Source organism: Wolffia australiana, chromosome 3 (assembly GCF_029677425.1).
Source record: "Wolffia australiana isolate 7733 chromosome 3, ASM2967742v1".
Taxonomy (NCBI): domain Eukaryota; kingdom Viridiplantae; phylum Streptophyta; class Magnoliopsida; order Alismatales; family Araceae; genus Wolffia; species Wolffia australiana.
Window position 1 is genome coordinate 3,689,124 of NC_135837.1, and position 9,089 is coordinate 3,698,212.

At 47.7% G+C, this 9,089-nt stretch overlaps 1 pseudogene across 1 annotated transcript; it reads right to left on the reverse strand.

Moving 5' to 3' along the window:
• Positions 1 to 364: 364 nt before the first annotated feature.
• LOC144700477 (subtilisin-like protease SBT5.3) lies at positions 365 to 8,711 on the reverse strand (annotated as a pseudogene). Its single transcript, XR_013580778.1, has 15 exons — positions 8,622 to 8,711; positions 8,428 to 8,540; positions 8,291 to 8,353; positions 8,044 to 8,208; positions 7,863 to 7,971; positions 7,173 to 7,708; positions 6,990 to 7,087; positions 6,672 to 6,917; positions 6,103 to 6,218; positions 5,526 to 6,056; positions 5,112 to 5,414; positions 4,281 to 4,985; positions 1,432 to 1,569; positions 1,019 to 1,232; positions 365 to 939 (listed from the first exon to the last, which is right to left on the reverse strand). The product of XR_013580778.1 is annotated as a subtilisin-like protease SBT5.3 (transcript).
• Positions 8,712 to 9,089: the final 378 nt, after the last annotated feature.

Consider the following 9,089-nt stretch of genomic DNA (forward strand, 5'->3'; position numbering starts at 1 on the left):
AAGTATCCGTAAAATAGCACACACAGCATGCGTTCACGGAACATTTCAGTGAGAATAAACATGTAAATATATGAAATTATTACTCAATTGAGCGAGTTCTAATTATCCGTATCGAGCATATGATTCACAAAGTATAAAATTTGGTAGAAGTTTGCCCTCAACTGCCTCGTGTTTTTTTTTCGTCAAAGGTTGACAGTTGTGATATTGAATCAGGAAAAACCTACGTGTCCTCTTGTACTTTCACACACAACTCGGTCAATACAAAAGTCTATCAGATTGTCCGTATCAAAAAATTTATTGAACACACTTTCTAAAATACTGAGGAACATCTTCGTTGGATAAGTGGCAATGACGCCGAACTTAATGTCGTTGGGTTTTTATTACAAATAATCACCCCAAAGCATTACACGATCCCAATCACCAGGGGACTGGTGACATTACGGAGGGAGTCGGACCATATTAACCTACCATATACATATCCTTTCGCAGCACCAATCTGTGCTTCGAACGTGATACTGAAGTTCCTCTCCTGGCCGTAAGCAGTAAACTCCAAAGTATTTGGCACCACGGTCACGGAGACGTTTTGCGGTGCGAGAATAAACGCCGTGTACGTGCTGGAAGGCCCAACATTTTTAAGTCTATGACTGACGGTGGTGCGGTTAGCAAGGGACGGCAAAGTAATGGAAGGATAGTTCAGATCAATAATCCGAGACGGAGTAGGAGGGCAGGAAAAGGCCGCCTGTTGGAAGCTGAAAATTTGGCTGGAGTTGTATCCCTTGGCTCATAGGAAATTGAGATAGTCCGTCACTGTAAGGTCATACACAAGGCCGGGATCCGCTGCACGGTTTGGTAGGACATGTCCCGCACCGTAGCTGAAAGGATTGGCCGGAAGGAAGAAGGAATCAAGTATGTTGCCCCCTCTGTTGTCTTGAGTTGTAGCTGAAGAGAGAATGTATTAGTTATAATTCGGATAGGATATTAAGGTTGAAGAAGCAAATTCAAAGTTATAGAGAGTTACCCGTTGTCATGATTGCCGACTTGATTGCCGCGGGGCTCCAATCTGGGTGAAGGGCTTTCAAGAGGCCCACAATGCCAGCGATGTGAGGGCATGCCATGGAAGTTCCAGAAAAAACCATGAAGGGAATGCGTTGTGTGTCGATTGCTAAGTAGGATGGACCGACTGCTCCAGTGAAGGCTGCAACCACTCTCACACCAGGTGCCATGATGTCCGGCTGCACCCATCCCTCGTTAGAGAGTGCGAGACAGACAGACAGACATAGAGATAGAGAAAGAGACATATATAAAAACTTAGAGATATATTATAGAGAGAGAACAAGATAGATAGATATAGAGAGAGAGAGAGAGAGAGAGCAAAAGAGAGAGAGATAGAGAGAGAGAGACAGATGTTGAAAGAGTGGAAGGGCAATTTACCTTGAGAATCTCGGGATTAATATTGTTTGGGTCCACGAGAAAAAAAGGAAGCCATGAAAGGTGCAGGGCGAGTACCCAGCTCTGTAAAGGGCGCAGAGATACTGGCTATGGGAAATCCGGAGCCAAAATGGTGAGCCGCTAGACATGATTAGCTAGAAACTTAATCATGGGAATGTTTTTCAATTAATCAGAAAGAGTGATTTCCTGGCCACGGATATCCTGAATAAATAGATATTATTTTTATAATGTATTTCAACCACTGCGAATCACAATGTTTATTTTAGTAGTTTTATTTAAACAATGCGCGTGATCTTATCAAAGCATTCGAGAGTATATTGTTTAAAAAGATAAAAGTTTTCAGCGGGGAAAAAGTGGGTTTTGTTGAAGTGGAGCTGCACGAAAGAGTAGCGAAGGAAAAACGGAAGAGGATGAAGAAAGACTTGATGTATTCTAGCATTTCGAAACTATTACATAGTCTAAGTATTTATAGAGGATAGTGTTTCTAGTTTGTGTTTCTTATGACGTGACACTATTGTGAGTGGTGGGATCCGTGCATCGCGTTGCTCTGTTGCTTCTGGAAGCTTCCCAGTTGTCCGTTGCGTTGCTCCATCGATGTCGTCACACGAGTCGTTATTGCCACGTGTGTCGACTTCCTTGACACGCCCCTTGGAGCTCACTGAGGGGACGAGGTTGAGCTTCTGACGAAGATGAGTAAAGGGCTGCTTGGGCAGACTCTTGGTTAAGATATCAGCCGGTTGGTTCTGACTGGATGTAAATGCAATTCTGAGTTAATTTGCGGCAACTCGCTCCCGAACGAAGTGGAAATCGATTTCCACGTGTTTCATGCGTGCATGAAACACTGGATTTTGAGCCAAGTAGGTTGCACCAAGGTTGTCGCACCATAGCGTTGGGGTGCTGGCGACGTCGAGCTGTAGTTCCTTCATTAGAGAGAGAATCCAGATGAGTTCAGAGGTTGCATTAGCCATGAATTTGTATTCAGCTTCCGTGCTGGATCACGAGACGGTTGTCTGCTTCTTAGAATTCCACGATATAAGATTTCGAACGAGGTATATGAGATACCCGCTGGTTGACCTTCGATCGTCCACGTCGCCTGCCCAGTCAGCGTCATTGAACACGTTTAAGTGAAAATTAGCGTCATTATAATAAAGTAAGTTGAGGTTAGAGGTTCCCTTGAGATAGCGAAGAAGGTGTTTCGCATTCCTCCAATGTTCTGGTCGAGGGTTGTGCATAGATTGGCATGCTTTGTTGACAGCATGACAAATATCAGGCCGGGTGATCGTGAGATACTGCAATGCGCCGACTATTTTCCGGTATTGCTTGACGTCGCATGAATGTTCTCCGAATTTGCCTTGGGACGTTGGGGCCAGAGTGACCGTTGGGTTGCAGTCGGACATGTGGGCACGGCGAAGGATAGTCAGTAGATAATGGGATTGAGATAAAACAAGTCCTTGTGGATGAGGACTGAGTTGAATGCCAAGAAAATGTTGCGCAGGGCCAAGGTCGCGAATTGCAAAAGTGCGGAGAAGAGAATTGAGTAGAAGATTTACCCCCTTGCGATCCAAGCCGATGACCAGAAAGTCATCAACGTAGATCAACAAGTAAAGGCGAGAGTGCGGAGTAATCTTGAAAAATAAAGAAGGGTCCGTGTGAGAGCCGGAGAACCCGAGACGTAAAAGGTAAGAGGAGAGCTTGAGAAACCAGGCACGAGGGGATTATTTAAGACCGTAAATGGACTTGCGGAGAAGGCACAAATGATGAGGAAAATGAGGGTGGATAAAACCTGGAGGCTGGCGCATGTAGACGGTCTCCTGTAGATCGCCATGGAGAAACGCATTGGTAACATCCAGTTGATGAATGCACCAGTTCCTTGACACAGCGGCGGCGAGCAAAATACGAATGGAGGTTATCTTGACGACGGGGCTGAAAGATTCAGCGAAGTCGACGCCGGCAGTTTGGCGGTAGCCTTGTGCTACCAGACGAGCTTTATGGCGAGCAACGGAACCGTCAGGATGAAACTTGAGACGAAACACCCACTTGCAACCGAGCGGATCCAGGTTTTTTTGTGGCCAGAGCGTGGAGTTCCTGGAGCATGGCCTGACGCCAGGCCGGCTGAGAAGCGGCGTCAGCGTATGTAGAAGGTTCAACGGGGTTGCACGTTGAGTGCAGGCAATGGGAGGTGGGTGACAGAGCAGGAGTGGAGGCATAAAGGTCACGAAGAGATCGGGTGGGTCGGGCAGCGGAGGATGATGGGGAGGAGAGAACGGGTGATGCAGAGAGAGAGTGTGTTGAAGAAGGTTGATTGTTGACGGTGGGAGGCGGAGAGGTAGGTACAGGGCTAGCAGGATCAGCAGTGTGCAGAGGTGGATTCGGGGAGTGGGAGTGGGAGTGTGTTTGGTTGTTTGGTCTGGGAGTGGGTTGGATGATGGGAAGGTAGGTGTTGTGAGGTGGAAATGGGTTGGATGGAGTACCGAGAGGTGGAGAGGGAAAGTGAAATGTAGTGGGTGAAGGTGAGTGGAGCCCATGAAAGACTGTTTCATCAAAGAAGACATCGCGCGAAATGTGCACCTTTCCGGTGTTGAGAGAAAGACAGCGGTATCCCAGATGATGTGCGCTGTAGCTGAGAAAGACGCAGCGCTCGGACCTGGGAGACAGTTTATTCGAAACATAAGCACGTAAATGAGGGAAACATAAGCAGCCAAACGATTTCAAAACGGAGAAATTGGGCTTATCTTTGTGGAGAATTTCGAACGGGGATTGATGATGAAGTAGCGGCGACGGCAATCGATTGATAAGGTAAGTGGCGGTTGCGGCGGCTTCATCTCAGAGACTTGAAGGAAGGTTGGCATGGTGAAGTAGAGCGAGCACCGTCTCCACGATGTGCTGGTGCTTGCGTTCGGCGGTGCCGTTTTGTTGCGGGGTGTGAGGACAAGAGATCCGATGGTGAATCCCGCAGTTTTGAAGATGCGAATGAAGTCCTTGAAACTCCCCCCCCCAGTCGGACTGAAAGGCTTTGATTTTGAAATCGAATTGTCTTTCGACAAACGCTTGAAACTGAAGAAACGTGGGGAGGACTTCCCCTTTCGACTTTAAAGGAAAAAACCAAGTATATCGGCTAAAATCGTCGATGAAAATGACATAGTACGAAAATCCAAGGTGAGACTTGACTGGGGAAGGTCCCCATAGATCCAAATGTATGAGTTGCAGGGGTTGAGTTGCATGAGAAGGAGAGGAGGAAAAAGGCAGTTTATGACTTTTTGACACGGCGCAGTCTGAGCAGACATACTGTTTTGGAAGTTGGGTGGAGGGAAGGCCGAACGTTGAAATGACTTGTTGAAGAACGCGGAAAGAGGGATGACCGAGGCGTTGGTGCCACACAACGGGCATGCTTCGGTGACTGGTGAGGGCCGCCTTGGTAGGTTGAGACTGGAGCTTGTACAGTCCGTCTTCAATGTTGCCCGTGAGAAGTACCTGCCCGTTAGAACTGTCTTTAACTAGATAGTGGGACGGATGAAACTCAAAAAACACGTTGTTATCTGTTGTGAATTGTCAAACTTATAAAAGATTGCGCGTGATGTTTGGAGTATGCAAAACGTTGTTCAAATGCAGCTTTTTCGATGTAGAATTTAAAAATGCACTCCCGAGATGATGAATTTTCAAACCTGAACCGTCGCCAACGTAGAGTCGATCTTGCCCGCTGTAGACTTGAGGATCTATCAGTGTGTTCTGATCTGCCGCTACGTGATGTGTTGCACCACTATCCGGGTACCAATAAGATGACGAGGTGGAAGGCGCCACGGATGAGGTGGTGCTGAATGCTTGAGGAGAGTGCCGATATGCTTGCTCGAACGGGTGTGCCTTATGCCGGCATATTTCATGAGTTGTAGGCGAGTTTGCCCGAGGATCTTGCGGCACGTACGTCCGATTGAACCTCTCGTAGCATTCCAGTGCGCGATGCCCCATCCCTGAGCAAATTTGGCATCTGGGTGGAGGTCGAGGCGAATTTGTTCGTCCTTGTCCACGTCCGTTTCCCCTTCCGAAGTTAGGTTGATTTTTGCTTGAATTTTCAGGCTTACCTTTTGAGGCGTTCGCATTCCCTGGTTGCGCTTGAGTGAGATTGGCAACAGCTGGGAAATCTGCCGGCTCCTTGGCCGCTTGGTGTCGAAGTAGCATTGCTTCATAGTCACGTAATTCTGATATGGCTTTTTCGAAAGTAACTGGAGTTGGAGACGCTCGAATCGTTGTGATGATCGCCGAATATTGCAGACCGAGTCCGCGCAGGAAGGCTCGTACCATGGTACGGTGATCCACTCCTTCGCCTGCTGCTGCTAGCGAGCTGCCGATGCCACGGCACTGGGTGATGTAGTCTTCTAAGCTTGTCGTTCCTTTGACTTGAGTGTGCAACCGCCCGAGCAATTCTTGGACTCGAGCCTCTGCGGTTGAGGCAAAATCGGTTGCCAAGGTATTCCAGATGTCCTTTGCCGTTTTGGCCTCCGTTACGCTTCCAATGACTTCTTCAGTCATGGATGTTAGGAGAAAGGACATCATATATTGATCTTGATACCACCATCGGCCATTTGGATCGTCGGCTTTGGATGGTGGATCTTCTAGAATATGCGAAATTAATTTGTGGGATGTGAGTGTCGGTATAACCTGGGTTTTTCAGACGACGTAGTTCTCCCTGGAGAGCTTGATCGGTGGTGCCAATGTGGCTGCCACTTTGATGGGTCCCTTGTTGGAGGTTCGTCTCCGCGGGATTGACAACTCGTCTGAAGATGAGGAATAGTCTGACGCTCCTTCGCTCCGAAGCTGTTCGTCCATCGCGTGCTCCTGCTTCTGCTCTGATACCATGTTGAAGTGGAGCTGCACGAAAGAGTAGCGAAGGAAAAATGGAAGAGGATGAAGAAAGACTTGATGTATTCTAGCATTTCGAAACTATTACATAGTCTAAGTATTTATAGAGGATAGTGTTTCTAGTTTGTGTTTCTTATGACGTGACACTATTGTGAGTGGTGGGATCCGTGCATCGCGTTGCTCTGTTGCTTCTGGAAGCTTCCCAGTTGTCCGTTGCGTTGCTCCATCGATGTCGTCACACGAGTCGTTATTGCCACGTGTGTCGACTTCCTTGACAGGTTTCAACAATGTTTTTGTAAGTGGAAATAGTTTGATGGTTTCATGAAGTTTAAATGCAGCAAAAAACAGAAATCAGCGTGGGCACTTACGCGGTTGAGGTGGTGTAAGCCAGTAGATTCAGGCCATCTTCGTATGATAGGGTTACGGCAGGAAGGAGAAAAGGCGTAGCTTCCACATCATAGCCCCGCCACAACGAGTTGATGAGGATCATGCCGACACCGCCGGCCTGCGAGACTACTTGACCAATCTCGGCAGCAGAAAAACGGTTGAATACACAAATCACAATCTTCCCTTTCACCTTCTCCAGGTTCAAGGATCCCGGTATGCAAAGTTCGCTAAGAGAGGAGAACGATTTGATTCACAGACAACGAAAACAAACGAATAAGAAGGGGAGCACGTGTTCTTACGCGTTTGCAGTGGACGAATTTGCTGAGGCAGCGGCCGTGGAAAGAATCAGAGGAAAGAATTTGTTCGCGGGAAGACTGGAGGTGGATAAGCTCTGACCCTGAGAGTAAGTAACCCAAAAAACGTTTTAAGCGACGATAGAAAAACCCAAGAGGGATGAAGAATTGTTCCGAATATTTTGTCACCTTAAACTGTGTGCCATTCCCGATCGTTGCAAATGAGGTAAACTCCCTGTCTATTGTGCTGCCAGCAACAGTAAATATCCATGGGGCCACGTTTCCCACGTTTCCATTTCCAGGTCCCCCATTTCCGGCAGAGCAAATAACACTAATCCCCCGCTTCGCTGCGTGAGACGACCCGATAGCCACTACATCGATGAAATAGTCAGTAGCTGAGCCGCCAATGGACACGGAGAGAACGTCGACTCCATCATGTATGGCTGCTTCAAAACCCGCTAACAAGTCCGCGTCGGCACCCGCGGTGGCCGTTGATCGGAGGCCCGCAGACGCGGTACGCTGTCACGCGGGCTCTTGGCGAGCCGCCCTTGGCCGTGCCGCTGCCGAAGCCGAGCGCACTGGCTTGAGGAACGAATGCGCCGGCGGCGGTGGCGAGGGTGTGAGTACCATGACCGTGTGGATCGCGCGGAGTGTTTAGGTTTGGGTCTATTTGACCACTCGCGGCTTGATAGCCTTTGTTGAAAAACCTTGCGCCAATCAGTTTCCTGCGTAATCAAACAAAGGGACAATCTCTGTCGTCACCCTAGAAACTCAACATTGGCTTATGCAAAACTTCTCAGCCGTAATGGAGAAGGGGAAATGACGAAAAGTTTATGGACGATATAATTGATTGTTGAGTAATGAGATGTAAGAACATGCCTGTTGCACGTGACAGGAGCTCCCGTTCCCCTCTCGCAGGTCCCCTTCCATCTCGACGGCACAGGGCCCAATCCTTCGTCGCTGAAGCTTTCAGACTCTGGCCAAACTCCTGTTGGCAAGAAAATCGGCAGGATAAATTAAGTATTAGGTTGCAGCAGCGACCAACGATGAGGATAACTACCTGTGTCAAGATTTCCGATGATGACATCCTCCCCAAATCTTGCCTTTGTCCACAGGGAGCTCGCCGGTATTCCGTTGGCCGTTTCCAACCCCATGAACTCCCATGACCGGGTTGTCTGAATTTGCCTTGCTGTGTTAGGAAACACTGAAAGCACCCCCGGTGACTCTGCAAGAGATGACAAATGAATCGTCATTTTTCCTGTATTTATTCTGGGACGAAGTAATAAAACAATTCACTGTTTGCCCACTTGATATTTCGTCTGCCTTCTCTCGTGTATGAGTAGAAGATTGGGTCTCGCGCCTTCTCTCTACTTCAAGGCGTCGAAGAACGTCAGTGGAGCGATGAGGATTTCATCTTATCGGGAAAAGAGGCGAGACTAAACACCTGCCGAGAAAAGAACCAAGGAAGTCGTGGTGGGAGGCAGTGATATTTTCGGAATTCATCAAAGAGGCTTCCTCCTGAACTTCTGGATGCTCCCCCATGTACACGATGTATGACTGGATGCAGAGTACGAGACACACGGTCAGCTTGCAGCACATAAACATTAAGGAGATTGACATTCATAAAACAACAGTAACCTGTCTGCGAGCAGCGACGGCCGTTAATATCCAAAGTTGAAGGATTATTCCGAGGGAAAACATTATTGGAGAAGAAGAACCCATTTCCAGTTTCTCTTTCCTCCAGTTCTATCGTAGCTCTGCCAGAACTGCCTCCTCTTTTATATCAGGCGAAAGGCGCGTCGGGAAGATAACACGGAATTTCACCGTTGAATCGGTCCTTCGGGATACGTATCAGACTTAGCCACCGGCCTGACAGAGAATTCAAGTGTAGGAAATAAAAACTGTTATGAAAAGTATGCCAAATCAAGAAAAGGCCGTTATAAATTGCATGGGTTCCTCAACCACAATCAATAAACTGTGGAAAAAAAAGATTGAGCATCTTTATATGAATATCTTAATTTTATAGAAAAGGAACTGAGTGAACCGCGAAATATCGTTTTTCTTATTTTTTTATTTTTTTCTCATCGAAGAGTCCCCCGAAGACTG